The 14153-nt window shown below is 43.3% G+C and overlaps 1 protein-coding gene across 8 annotated transcripts in view; it reads left to right on the top strand.

Annotated features, from left to right (window-relative positions):
- LOC311040496 (inositol polyphosphate-4-phosphatase type I A-like) overlaps positions 1 to 14153 on the top strand; it is an 81675-nt gene that overhangs the window by 14193 nt on the left and 53329 nt on the right. For 7 of the 8 annotated variants that reach the window (XM_084050819.1, XM_084050818.1, XM_084050820.1 and 4 more), the window contains exon 2: positions 7326 to 7433. The gene's annotated coding sequence lies outside the window, so the exon portion shown is untranslated. The remainder of the gene's footprint in view (positions 1 to 7325; positions 7434 to 14153) is intronic. The other variant, XM_084050815.1, reaches the window with a different exon arrangement.

Below are 14153 nucleotides of genomic sequence, written 5' to 3'. Positions count from 1 at the left end.
GCTGAAGTGATCAGTCTTTAGGAGGGGCCCGTTTTGCACAACAATGCAGCGTCCAATTGCAGTGAAACTTTGCATTCACACTCTCGGTAGGCCAAGGAAGAACCTCCACCCGCACTTTCTTTTTACTTTGCCTCAAGGTGCGTTATAACAGCCCACTTCATGTTTTGGTCCATAACTTCTTTTTTTTAAATATTTATTTTTGGGCTTTTTATATCTTTATTGATAGTGAAGTGAAGTTAGACAGGAAACGGGGAGAGAGACAATTAAGTGACACGCAGCAAAGGCCGTCGGGATCGAGACTCAAACCCGCGGCGCGCTGTCAGGCATCATTGAGCCTAAGTGCCCAGACCACTAGGCCAGCGGTCCGGGCCCTTTTGAACTGTTTTGATCATACAATAAAATTATATTTTTTTGCCTGGAAATTTTGCATGCCCTGGCTAGGCAACCCGGCCTGGTGGGGCTCAGAGGAGCGCCCTTTTCTAGTTTTGTTATGTAAACACAGGGCAAAGTTACATATGTCTTTAACCACTTTCAAACCATGCAACAGCACATGCTAGACATTGGAAACAGGCCTTTCCCCTTGGGCTCAACTGTCTTCCAGAATCAGTTTTATTGTCACATCACAGCATAGCAGCAGATGTATACTGTGCATGATATACTTATGGACGTTAGTTAACCCATTGATACCTGGAACGCATCTGTGTCACTTTAGATTTCATTGGCTATTCAAAAATAGCAGATCTACAAGCTCATAGCGCGGCACCGAGTGCCGCGCTACGAGCTTGTAGATCTGCTATTTTTGAAAAATATTGAAAACAATATTTTAGATTTTTTTCAAAAAACTGTTAGGATTTAGATTTTTTTTTAAAGAATCGCCTCAGGTCTTAATGGGTTAAGGTGCTAGAAAAACTGAGTGGTTGGCCCTCTCCTCTTGAACAGTAGAAGGCAGAACCCCTGGGTTTGAACCATTCGTGGGTGTCGACTTCAAATGCATAGAGCAGACTGCAGTAAGGAAAACCTGCCCAGATGTTACAGTATAGATGCCATTCTCTATCAGCACAGCTGTGTGTCCTCAGCTCATGGAGGGGACATCAAGGAGACGTTCTCCGTCTTCCAGTTGTCACTGGGGGGCAACTTCACCCAGCGCAAAGACACTGTGTTCTGGAACACATCTGTGTCACGTTTTGATTTGAGCTAAAAAGCTTTATTTTACACGTTGGCTATTCAAAAATGGCAGATATACAAGCTCATAAGATCTGCTATTTTTGAAAAATCGTGAAAATGTGTGCAAATCTTTGTATTTGTATTGTTTTCATGCAAACAGTTTTAACTCAAATCTTTGCTTCTGGGGGTCCCTGGAACAAAATATTTTGAGATGGGGGTCCGCGGCCAAATACATATCATTTTTGGGGTCCTTGACATGAAAAAGTGTGAGCACCACTGATATAGAAACATTTTCAGAATACTGTTGGGATTTAGGAGACATTTGTAGAATCGGCTTCAGGTCTTAATGGGTTAAGTGGCCAGGTGGGTGTGCCGCGTGTATTTTTTTAAAGGTTGGTCTCTAATCCCACGGTAACACTATAATATGGCTTGCACAGCCTGTAGGCTGTGGTAATGCAGCAGACGTCATCACCATCACGAGCGGACACAGTGACAGGCCAAAGAGAGAGGCTTGACCAATGGAAATGACATGGGTGACAGTGGAACCGATCAAGCGTTTCCCGGGTCGAGAGTGTTGGCGAGAGAGAGCTAACCAATTGAACCCTCTATTAGAGGTACAAGTACAAGCTGTACCAATCTGAGCTTGTAGCTTGTATTTTTTTTTGTGGCTAATGTTCCCCTCCAGGTTATGGATGCTGGGGTTTAAACCCAGCATCTGTGTCATTTTAGAAGTTCTTCAGAAAACTCTTAGGATTTAGAACAGTGGTTTAGAACAATGGTTCTCAAAAATAGCAGATATTACAAGCTCACATTGGTACAGCTTGTCTTATATCTGTGAGCTTGTACATCTGCTATTTTTGAACATTCTTTGACAATTTTAAGAAGGGGGGGGGGGGGGTCCTTGGCTCCAAAAAGTTGAGAAATACTGATTTAGAAGGAATTTTATAGAATCGTCCCAGGTCTTAACAGGTTAAGTGGCTCCAATATGTTCAAGAAGCAGGGAAGCATCAGTCTCTCTCGCGCTGTGTGTGTGTGTGTGTGTGTGTGTGTGTGTGTGTGTGTGTGCGTGTGCGTGCGCGAGACAGAGAGAGCAGAGCGAGAAAGGGGAGAGATGTGAAGAGAGAGAGAGAGAGAGAGTGAGGAGGAGAGATGAAAGATGAAGGGCCAACAGGCGAGAAGCAGCTGCGTTCGTTCCTCTCGCCTCGTGACGCTGCCTGCTGCCTGCGTGTGAGTTTGTTTACATCCGTCCATCGGCGTTCGGCCGACATCAGAGAGGCCCTGCGGAAGATATAGGAGGGAAGGAAAGGGACAGGAGGACGTGTCTGTGTCTGTGTCCGGGGTAGGTCTGTGCAGAGCTGTCGGGTGCCGGTGGCACTGCCACACCACGCCGGTGGCAGCTCTGCCTTTTAACTGTCATGTCATGATGTAGCTGCGCGGATCGGAAGCCGCCGCAGCGCTCCGTGGCGGCGGGGTCATAAATAAAGCGGCATTGAAATGGAACAGATGCTCCGAGGCAAGGCGTTAAGAGAGGAGGGGTGGGGGGGGGGAGTGGGGGGGAATGCACGATCATGCTGTGTGGCGCTTTATTACGAGACGGGTCGTTTTCCAGCTCCACATGGGAGCTCTCTCTCTCTCGCTCTCTGGTTGAGGAAACTCTTCTGTTGTTTATTAATAGCTTTTGCTGCTGTTCTTTCTCTGCTCTGCTGCTATAGTATGTCCAAAATAGGAACTGTTTGGAGTGGAACATGTTGAGGTAAACCCTACTAAAGCAGGATAAGATGTAGGTGGGTATGGGGGTACGTGACCACAGCTGTGTGCCAATGTATATTATAGCATTATATACAGTATAAGTCAGTGGTTCTCAATCTTTTTCGTGCCGCGGACCCCAAAATTGATAATGTATTTGGCCGTGGACCCCCATCTGAAATCTTTTTTTTTTGCCAGGGACCCCCAGAAGAGAAAAAATATTTGAACATTTTTGATATTTTTCAAGTATTTTCAAACATAGCAGATCTACAAGCTCGCAGCGTGGCACAAAACGATTAGCTTAATGTGCAACATTGTTCTCTCACTCAACAGTAAAGAAACCAACACACAGTATGTACAGTATACAGGGTATCTGCACATTTCTAAAGTGACAATGAAAGGACTTTTAAGACCTTTTTAAAACCAAATTGACCAAGTTTTCAAATATTACGTAAGAAAGAGGAAAACATTGTGAAAATAGCCGATCTACAAGCTCACAACGCATCGCAGTGCGAGGCGTTGTGAGCATGTAGTTCGGCTATTTTCACAATATTTATCTGTGGAACCGAGTCGCACTAAATGTAATGCCTACAATTCCAAGTGCTTGTCAGGGTGGGGGGTCCCCAGCTCAAATTGGATTATTTTAAGGGGTCGCGGTCTGAACGTTTTGGGGAAACCCTTGTTATAGACTGCTATCCTCCTACAAGCTCCATTGGATTAATGATTAAAATCAGTAAATGGCTTTATTCGTAAGCAGTGTAAAGTGTAGCTTGGCTCCAGCGTTTCTTTGAGTGGAGGTTTTAATTAGATTGTGTGCCACCTCATGTGAGGTGACTCACCGTGTTTCATGTTGGATTTGATCAGAATTACTGTTCCATACAGCATTGGTTCACAAAGTGGGGTCTCGGGGACCCCCGGGGGTCCTAGGGGGTCCCCAGAAAAATTAGTTAACAATAAAGTAATTGTAAACCCTTTATCCATAGTTTATACTTTGGCTATTCAAAAATAGCAGCTATACAAGCTCATAGCGCGGCACCGAGTGCTGTGCTATGAGCTTGTAGATCTGCTATTTTTGAAATATATACTTTGAATATATAGTTTTTTAAAGCGAACATTTGTAACTCAAATCTTTGCTTCTGGGGGTCCCTGGAACAAAATATTTTGAGATGGGGGTCCGCGGCCAAATACATTATGATTTTGGGGGTCCTTGACATGAAACGGTTAGAGAACCACTGCCACACACACAGTACATACTTGACCCACACTGCTATGATTTCAGCAGTTTGGGATGTCAGTACAGTTGATGGTGATTTTGTGCTCTATTTTAAAACAAGGATCTGTGGACAACACTTCCTTTAACAGATGAGGGAAGCGTTACTTTTTGGCATCTCTCTGAGATCCGTGTAAAAACAGAATTGTAAGTGTTTTTTTTTTTCTAAGTGTTTAACCTGCCACACATGATGTACGGCTACACCATGCAGCCCCACTTCTGCTTTCAGCAGAACTCACACATGTCTTTATTACCGGTATGTAAGGCACACTGGAATTGGTTTTGGTCAGGGTGCAAGACCAAGGCACTCCCTGGTGGGAGGGGCTCCTCACTGGCAGGTGAGCCAGTACTAGGGTACAATAGCAATGACAACACAGACATTTGTGGGGAGGAATTAATTGGCATAACGGCTAAATTGGGGAGAAAAAAAGGGTTAAAGAAAAGTTACAAGAACATTAAACATAGGACAATGGAAGCATGTTGCACCTGAAAAAATAAGCTCACAGCGCGTCTGCGACGTGTATAGATATTTATTTTCGGTTATTAGTTATTTCAAGATCAGAGTATTTGAAGTGGTCAAACGAGTGGTCATACGCGTTCAGAACCATCCTCCATTAAACCCTAATGGTCTTGGATATTCCGTAAAAGCCAAGGTTAAAGCCTCGATCTTAGATTTCTTCACCGTGGTTTGCTACAGCAGTATAGTTTACATATTGTGCTAATAGTGCTAATTTTATGTTGCTTTAATCCACGTGAACTATTGTTTGATGCAAATTATGTAATTCAGTTTAGTTCAATTTCATTTTCACTTCGTGTCTGTCTGTCTGTCTGTCTGTCTGTCTGTCTGTCTGTCTGTCTGTCCTGGTAAGATCATGACGCTCACTAACAGCCAGGTCTGTGTTGAACAAGGTTTAGACTGAGGAGGAGCCTTATGTGGTTCGCAATGGTTTCCTTGAAATACAGGAAGTGTGTTTGCAAACCGGAGCACAATGTACATGTGCATATACGTCTCGCACGCACACGCACGCGCACGCACACACACACACACACACACACACACACACACACACACACACACACACACACACACACACACACACACACACACACACACACACACACACACACACACACACACACACACACACACACACACACACACACACTGAGGTTTTCTTCATCCTGCCTATGTCAAACCAACCTGATTAGCAGTTGTGTGTGTGTGCGTGGGCGTGTGCGCTCGCGCGCACTTGGCTTTGGCGAGGCTGATTTTCATGTGAAAAGAGAACTACAGCTGCTCTGTCCCTCTAAAGAAATTATTCATGCTCTATTCTAATGTGGAGTCCGCACGCACGCGCACGCGCACGCGCACGCGCACACACACACACACACACACACACACACACACTCTTCTCTCTGTCTCTCTGGCGCTCTCTGGAGCCAGTTTGTATTGATCAGCGTCTCTTTTATAGGCTGCAGATGGCCATTTAGGAAACGGGGCCTTTGGAGCAGCAGGAGCGCACACACATACACACACACACACACACACACACACACACACACACACACACACACACACACACACACACACACACACACACACACACACACACACACACACACACACACACACACACACACACACACACACACACACACATTGAATTGCGTCACAGACACACTTCTCTTCTTTGTATTAATCTGCTAGCTAGAGGATCTATCTGATCAAGATTCGCCCACATCGCCTGTTTGCGCCTACAAACTGACATCCAGAACTAAATCTCTCTCTCTCTCACACACACGCACAGCCACACAAACCCCCTCAGTGTTCCTTTAGGGGGTTCTAAATGGACCCTTACAGGTTTGTAACCCCTTACGCGTCCATTTGGTTCCATTCGTACACTCTCAGAGTTATTATAAAGAATTTAGGCATTTAGCTGACCCTCTCAATCCAGAGCGATTTACAGTAAGCAATGTAAACACGAGGTAATACATCAAATGCATAGAAATAGTAATCTAGGATCATACTGTAGGTAAACCAAGAACCTATCATCAGTCTAAAAAGTATAATATAAAAAATGATAATAATCTGTTGAAATTATACAAACTATAGGATGCCAGGTCAGCAAATGAACCTGACATCTGTCTAAATAACATGCTATCTAAATTACATAAAAGGTTTCGTCAGCGCCCATACCCTAGGGTGGGGTTGGCGAAAGGGCCCACTCTGTGTGGAGTTTGCATGTTCTCCCCGTGTCTCCTAGGGTAGTTAATACCCTCACTAAAACATGTAACAATCCTGGTCGCTATACCGCCTCCCCCATGACAGCGTGGGTGCCTGATGGAGGGGAAGGGAACTGGTTGGAATAACGTATTCCTTCCACACGCTACGTCCTACCGGGGAAGGGTTACAAAATTGTGGGATAAAAAATGTAGGAAAAAAAAAGTTTCAGAACCAATAAATAAGGCTCTAGCACATAGGGAGAGCCTGATTGATGATTGGTTGGTGGTAGTAGCCTAGTAGGTCTAGGTGGAGATGTGGAAACATGAGGCATGTAGGATATACGTACCACCGCTGAGAGAGAACAGACATACATAAATACATGAGATGGACTGTCTTACGCAGGACAGGGGAAAGTTGAGACAGACATCGTTTCTCACCAGTGGTTGAAAAAGTACTGCCTTTTTCTTTTTTACCTAAGTAAAAGTATCAATACCACAACTTAGAAGTACTCTGTTACAAGTGAAAGGCCTGTGTTCAAAATGTTACTTGAGTAAAAGTACAAAAGTATTGGCATCAAAATATACTTAAAGTACCAAAAGTAAAAGTGCTCAAAATAATGTTTGAAAATAGCCGATCTACAAGCTCACAATCGCGACACGTTGTGAGCTTGTAGGTCGGCTATTTTCAAATAGCCGATCAAATTACTCCTGTAGTGGAGTAAAAGTAAAAGTATTGAAAATGGGAGATAATCCAGTAAAGTAAACATTCCTCAAAACACGACTTGAGTAAATGTACTTTGTTACTTTATACCACTGTTTCTCTCTGTCTCTCTCTCTCTGTCTCTCTCTCTGTGTGTTTCGAGAAAGCTATCTTACAAACCATAATAATTGTGCATTTCTCTCTCTCTCTCTCTCTCTCCAGATAGCGAAGGGACACTGCTCTCTCGCCCTGCCTGTGTGTGTGTGTGGGGGGGACTCCTCATCTCTTACTGTGCATCAGTGGACCCTCTCTACCCCTCAGCCTTCTGCAGTGAGAACATTTATTTATTTATTTGTCCATTTGTTTTCATATTATTATCATCTGTAATGTGGCCTCCAGTATGTGTGGTGTATTTGTTTTTTCCATTTCCTTGAAAAGTAACAGTTTTGGACATACAAGGTTTCCACCCAACAGCAATGCTATGGCGGATGGCGCTCTCTCACTGTGTTATCATGTTAAGAATGTTTATGATAATTCCGTTCCACATTTAGCTCCTTGGAGTATTCAGTTTGTTTGTATGTTGTTATTGTGTTTCTCTGTTAAGATAGGGAACACATCTGTGTCATTTTAAATGGCTTTGGCTATTCAGAAATAGCAGATATACAAGCTGATAGCGCGGCACCGAGTGAGTGTGCAAATGGAACCAAATGAGAGTGTGCAAATGGAACCAAATGGACCCTTGCAGGTCTGTAACTGTGAGAGGGTATGAATTGAACCAAATGGACCCTTACGGGTCCATTTGGTTCCATTCATACACCCTCAGAGTCATGGGAGTCTCTTGTTTTGAGAGCCACTGCTCTAGTGAAACATCCAGATCCCAGCAGGTTTGTTTTTGCGTTGCACAGCAGACATCCAGGGACTCGAGGTCATCGTTTTGACAGCTTCATGCTTTGTGTCTGTTCATGTATCTGGAGCTCATCCTGCAAACGGCCGCATTCCTTGATGTGCACACTGCCAGTAGGTCACAGGTCAAGTCGTTTCACATATCGTTGCTGTCGGGGAAAAAGCCTCTCATCTCCATTTTTCATTTTGCGTTTTGAGCTTCTAGATCTGCTGCTTGTGATGCGTTTGAACTTGAAATATTTAACTTTAAATTGTTATGGAAGTCTAACTTCTTAAGTTGTTACGGCGCTCTGATCGAGCTGAAATATTGCCAAAAATGTTGAGTCATGCGTCATAGATATATCATCGACAACTGATGTCATAGATGACTGTTGTCACAGGCTGGCCAATCTAGTACGTGATCCACATTGGAGCCACGTCGTTCCCATGTTTACCCTGAGATCCACATGATTAGAATCTCTATTTAAATATGTATTATATTCATTGCTTTGGAGAGAGACAGTTTTGTTGTGCGCAAAGCCCGACTCAGGTTTTCTACATTCTCCAGGAGAGTGTAGTTTAGTTCCTATAGCCCGAAGGGGCAGTCGGCTGAGTGTGTTAGTTATGCCAAGGGATTGTCATTGGTTGTCAGGGCGATATCACGACCAATCGATATTGACGGGCTCTGCCTGACCACATCCATTGCGGTGACAGCGTTGATGAAAACAAAAAAAAACATTTGACCAAAACCCAAATCCTGTTTTTTGAAGTAGGGGGGACACCGCTCCCCTGCGCGCCCCCCTCCACTACACCCCTGGTCCCCAGTTCATCTTTCTCTCAGCTAGGGGGTCCTTGGCCTGAAAAATGTTGAAGACCCCTGGTCTAATGCATGCCTGCGTTAGTCTGAGGAGATTAGCAGGTGTGTGTGTGTGTGTGTGTGTGTGTGTGCGTGCATGTGCGGCGTGCGTGTGAGTTAGAGTCACCGCCAACATGTGTGTGTTTGAACTACGAATGGTGTTTAACCTTAGAAGTAGCCTATAAATTAGGCTTAATGTATAAGGCGTATAACTCTTTACAGATTAAGGCCAACCTTTGAACGGTTAATAAGCACCACTTATAATTCACCGGTAACCCTGCTGTCTCCTGCGCGCAAATATATATGTCATTCTGTTTATTATTCGTACTGAACAGTGTAATGGAAACTTGCTTCTCTTTGGTGTACACATTGTATATTGCAGCCTATTGTATATCGTTGTCAGGCAGAAATCTCTTATCTCCATATTCTAACTTTTCTTAATTTAAAGGGATAGTTCACCCAATTTTGTTTTTGTTTTTGTTGCATTCCTAAGCCAATAATGTCATGACCAGCGGACCGGTAGGCAGCGGTTCCGGACTCTTTGGGTCTCCTACCGGAACCGCTGCTGGTTATCAAATTATTGGCTTAGGAATGCGACAAAAAATTAAAAATATCCATGTATTCAAGTCTCCATGGGGTGACTGATCGATAGAAAATAAGTCATTTTGGGGGTGAACTATCCCTTTAACGCCCTCCTTGATCATACTACACAGTGTCACACAAAAGTATTGAAAGTAGCACATATGCATGCTTTGAGCTTGTAGATCTGCTACTTTTGCTGTTTTCTCGGTATATGTCTCTTAGGAGGGCTGTGGACTCTTCAGAAACCCGCCTACCAGTGACATCATCATTAGGAATGTTTTTTTTTACTCTCAATCATGAGCATCAGCATGATTTTACACTTTGGCTATTCAAAAATAGCAGATATACAAGTTCATAGCGCGGCACCGAGTGCCGCGCTATGAACTTGTAGATCTGCTATTTTTTTTAAATCATGAAAATGTGTGCAAATCTTTGAATATATATATATATTTTTTTAAAGCAAACATTTTTTACTCAAATCTTTGCTTCTGTGGGTCCCTGGAACGAAATATTTTGAGATGGGGGTCGGCGGCCAAATACATATCATTTTAGGGGTCCCTGACATGAAAAGGTTTGAGCACCACACTGTTTGAGCACCACAAGTTTTTCAGAATACTGTTGAGATTTAGAAGACATTTGTAGAATCGGCTTCAGGTCTTAACGGGTTAAGAGTCACAGACCCATCATCATTAGGAATGTTTTTTTTTTAGGTTGATTTTTTTTTGGGGGGGGATTTTTATTAACGCGACAACAATTGCTTCCATTATAGCATGCTAACCTTCCAGGAATAGAAAGCCTGCCGTTTCTATTAGCTTCCCCATGGTAGGCGGGTTTCTGAACCGTCCACAGCCGCCCTCCTCTGAGACACAGACGGAGAGTACACAAAAATGGTGCCATATTATCATGGACATCACTGAAGACCTATTATATGAAGACGGGTAGAAAATGGGTGAAGTCGTCCTTTTAAGTTTTGCTGAGCCTAAATCTTGCCATGTGTATCTCCCAAGATGAACGCTTGGGGATTGGCTGAACAGAGATGGATTGACGAATGGCAGCTCCCGTGGTGTGTTTGTCTGTGTCTGTCTGTCTGCCCTGGTAAAGGTTTGTGTTTAGCCATCGTTCTGCCTAAAACTAAAACGGTTCCTGTGTGGTTCAGGCGTCAGGAGAGAGAGAGAGAGAGAGATAGGATTTCTTGCCTTTCCCGTAAAACCCTGGCTCAAACCCTGACGCACGCACGCACGCACGCGCCCGCACACACTGTCTTGTCCTCCGTTTGCAGGGAGTAAACTGTAAAAAGGATTTCACCATGTATGGTCAAGGTGATCTCTCTCTCTCTCTCTCTCTCTCTCTCTCTCTCTCTCTCTCTCTCTCTCTCTCTCTCTCTCTGTGTTTCTGTGTCTCTGTATTCCTCTTTCTGTTGGAAGACAAAGGGGAACCCTGAGAGAGAGAGAGACACACACACACACACACACACACACACACACACACACACACACACACACACACACACACACACACACACACACACACACACACACACACACACACACACACACACACAGGATGAGGCCCTCTCCCCCCGCCTGGCAGAATCACACTCTGAAGCACAAACGTTTGAACTCAACATAAATATTATGCAGGCGATAACCACTTTTCAACCTTGCGTCCCTATTTTTGGGCATGTCATTGTATTAATGTTCAGAAATAGCAAATATAAGTACCTGGTCTGTTATTTTCTCCCGTTTGTTGTACGCAGATATTTTGGGCCGGTGATGATGTTACACTGTGCAGTGGTGGAAAGTAACTAAGTACATTTACTTAAGTACTGTACGTACTTAAGTACAATTTTGAGGTCTTTGTTCTTTACTTGAGTATTTCCTATTTCCAATACTTTTACTTCAACTCCACTGCATCTCAGAGGCAAATATTGTACTTTTACTCCACTACAATTATAAGAAAACTTTAGTTACTAGTTACTTTTCAGATCTAAATTATGATATTATGAAACATAATTTAACCACTTCAGCCCTATTTTATGCATAGGCTATTTGAAAATAGGCGATCTACAAGCTGGTAGGTGCGTTTTCAGGTAGGTAAGTTTAAGCCAATCAGGAGAGAGCATTGAAAATGCATTTTCTGTTTAATAAAGAGCTGGAGAGACCTGGGAGACTCCTTTTACTGAACACATACTCTGTAGCAATGAATACTATCAGAATATAGAGCTATTTAACACTTATTTTAACAAAAGTAAATCACTTACCCTGCCTTTAAGTAAGGAATTTGAGTACTTTTTTTCCACCACTGACACTGTGCAACATCAATCATGTCACGCCTTCTCTACTAATCTCAGCAGCAGTAGTGGTGGCTGAATGGCCTGCAACCAGAAGGCACATGGATTAAGGTTGAGTGAGTATAGTCATTTAGATTCCAAGTCGGCATTCTCCATAAAACCCTAATGGCATTGTTGATTTCGTCGACTAAAACTATGACGAAAAATGTTCGTCGACTACCTTTTTTCACTGACGAAAACGACATAAAAACGAATTAAAAACTAAGCTATGATGACTAAAACTAAGACTAAATGTATCGACAATTTCGTCAACAAATAAAAACTAGACTAAATTGTTAGTGAGGGACTAGTGGAGAAGAGATCCAGTAGAACTAAAAGACAAGTCATTTTAGGTTTGGTTGCGCTCGGGTGTTGCGCTCTGAAAATAGCAGATCTACAAGCTCATAGCTGTGAGCTTGTAGATCGGCTATTTTCAGCATGCAACCAAGTGTAAAATCAGCCATTACGACGCCATCAAGGCACCGCCAAAATACATTATAGTCGACTAAATCAACTGTAGATTTAGTCGACTATAATGTTATGATATTTAGTCGACTAAAACTAGACGAAAGTGAAAATCAACACTGCCTAATGGTCTGGGATATTTCATTAAAGCATCAATCTGTGATTTCTTCACCTGGTTGCCTGTACGTGGAACAGCAGGGACAATATTACAAAAATATCATAATGTTACATATTGTGTTAATTGTTAAGGAATCGGCGCTAGTGTTCCACAAATCACACATTATTAGGACATGGTCTTGCAAACTTTTTCAGCCGTGAGATTTTATTTTGCTTTAACCTGTTAAGACCTGGAACGCATCTGTGTCATTTTTTTATTTGAGCTAAAAAGCATGATTTTACACTTTGGCTATTCAAAAATAGCAGATATACAAGCTAGGGAGGCACCGAGTGCCTGAGAAAGGTGCAAAAAAGTGTGTTTGTGTGTGTGTGTGTGTGTGTGTGTGTGTGTGTGTGTGTGTGTGTGTGTGTGTGTGTGTGTGTTTGTGTGTGTGTGTGTGTGTGTGTGTGCAATTCTACAACTATGAATTATTTGAGGACCACCTGTACACAATCGCACGGAACCCCTGGTGGCCCGTAGACCTCAGTTTGATAGCCAGTGCTCAAACGTACCTCTGGATAAGAGTGGTGGCTATACGGCTAGTGTGTGTGTGTGTGTGTGTGTGTGTGTGTGTGTGTGTGTGTGTGTGTGTGTGTGTGTGTGTGTGTGTGTGTGTGTGTGTGTGTGTGTGTGTGTGTGTGTGTGTGTGTGTGTGTGTGTGTGTGTGTGTGTGTGTGTGTGTGTGTGTGTGTGTGTGTGTGTGTGTGTGTGTGTGTGTGTGTGTAAATCAGCTTTGTGAACGATGTGTTGGGACATTGCGTGTCAGGAGGTCCAGCTGGGATTAGCCCGGTCCTAGAGTGCCAACAGCAGTGTGAGACTGTGTACCAATTCATGTGATTCAACACACACACACACACACACACACACACACACACACACACACACACACACACACACACACACACACACACACACACCCCGCAGGGTAAAATTGGCATGTCCTAATATGGCAGCTTTTCCCCCTCAGTGTGCAGTGTTGTCAAGGTGGTTGGTGGATTACTAGCGCACAGACACAGTTTGTAATCACTCTGGATTTCATTTGGAGTTGCAGAAAATCACACAGACACACTAAAGCAGTGGTTCTCTAACCTTTTCGTGCCAAGGACCCCCACCTGAGAATATGTTGTGCCAGGGACCCCCAGAAGCAAAGGTTTGAGTCACAAATGTTCGCTTTAAAATGTATATTCAAAGGTTTGCACGAATCGTCAATCTTTCAAAAATACAGTAGCAGATCTACAAGCTGCCGTGCTACGAGCTTGTAGATCTGCTATTTTCGAATAGCCAAAGTATGAAATATGGATAAAGTAAAATGATTGTGAAGCTATATTAACAAACACATCAAATCTTTGCTTCTGGGGGGCTCTGGAACAAAATATAGTTTTGTGGGTCCTTGACATGAAAAACATTGAGAACCACTGATATAGCAACATATGTTTTTCAGAAATGTGTTTCTGATTTGATTTAGAAGACATTTTTAGGATGGGCCTCAGTTCTTAATGGGTTAACACTGCTGGTGAAGCACTCTGACCAGCTGAACATGCTCACCGTGTGTCTCTCTGGATAATAACATCAGCTCAAATGGCCAATAGGGAAATGTTAAAATGTAAATCACCATTGGGCCTTGCATAAATACAGAGAGCTTTGAAAGAGATCAGGTACAACTGATGTTTACATCTTGATATTGCGATAACTTATGTGCTTGAAGAACCACACACACGCACACACACACACACACACACACACACACACACACACACACACACACACACACACACACAC

The sequence above is a fragment of the Gymnoscopelus microlampas genome (assembly GCF_963454915.1).
Source record: "Gymnoscopelus microlampas genome assembly, chromosome: 24".
In the NCBI taxonomy this organism is placed as follows: Eukaryota; Metazoa; Chordata; class Actinopteri; order Myctophiformes; family Myctophidae; genus Gymnoscopelus; species Gymnoscopelus microlampas.
The sequence above is the reverse complement of the archived record's forward strand: the minus strand, read 5'-3'. Positions and strand labels throughout refer to the sequence as shown.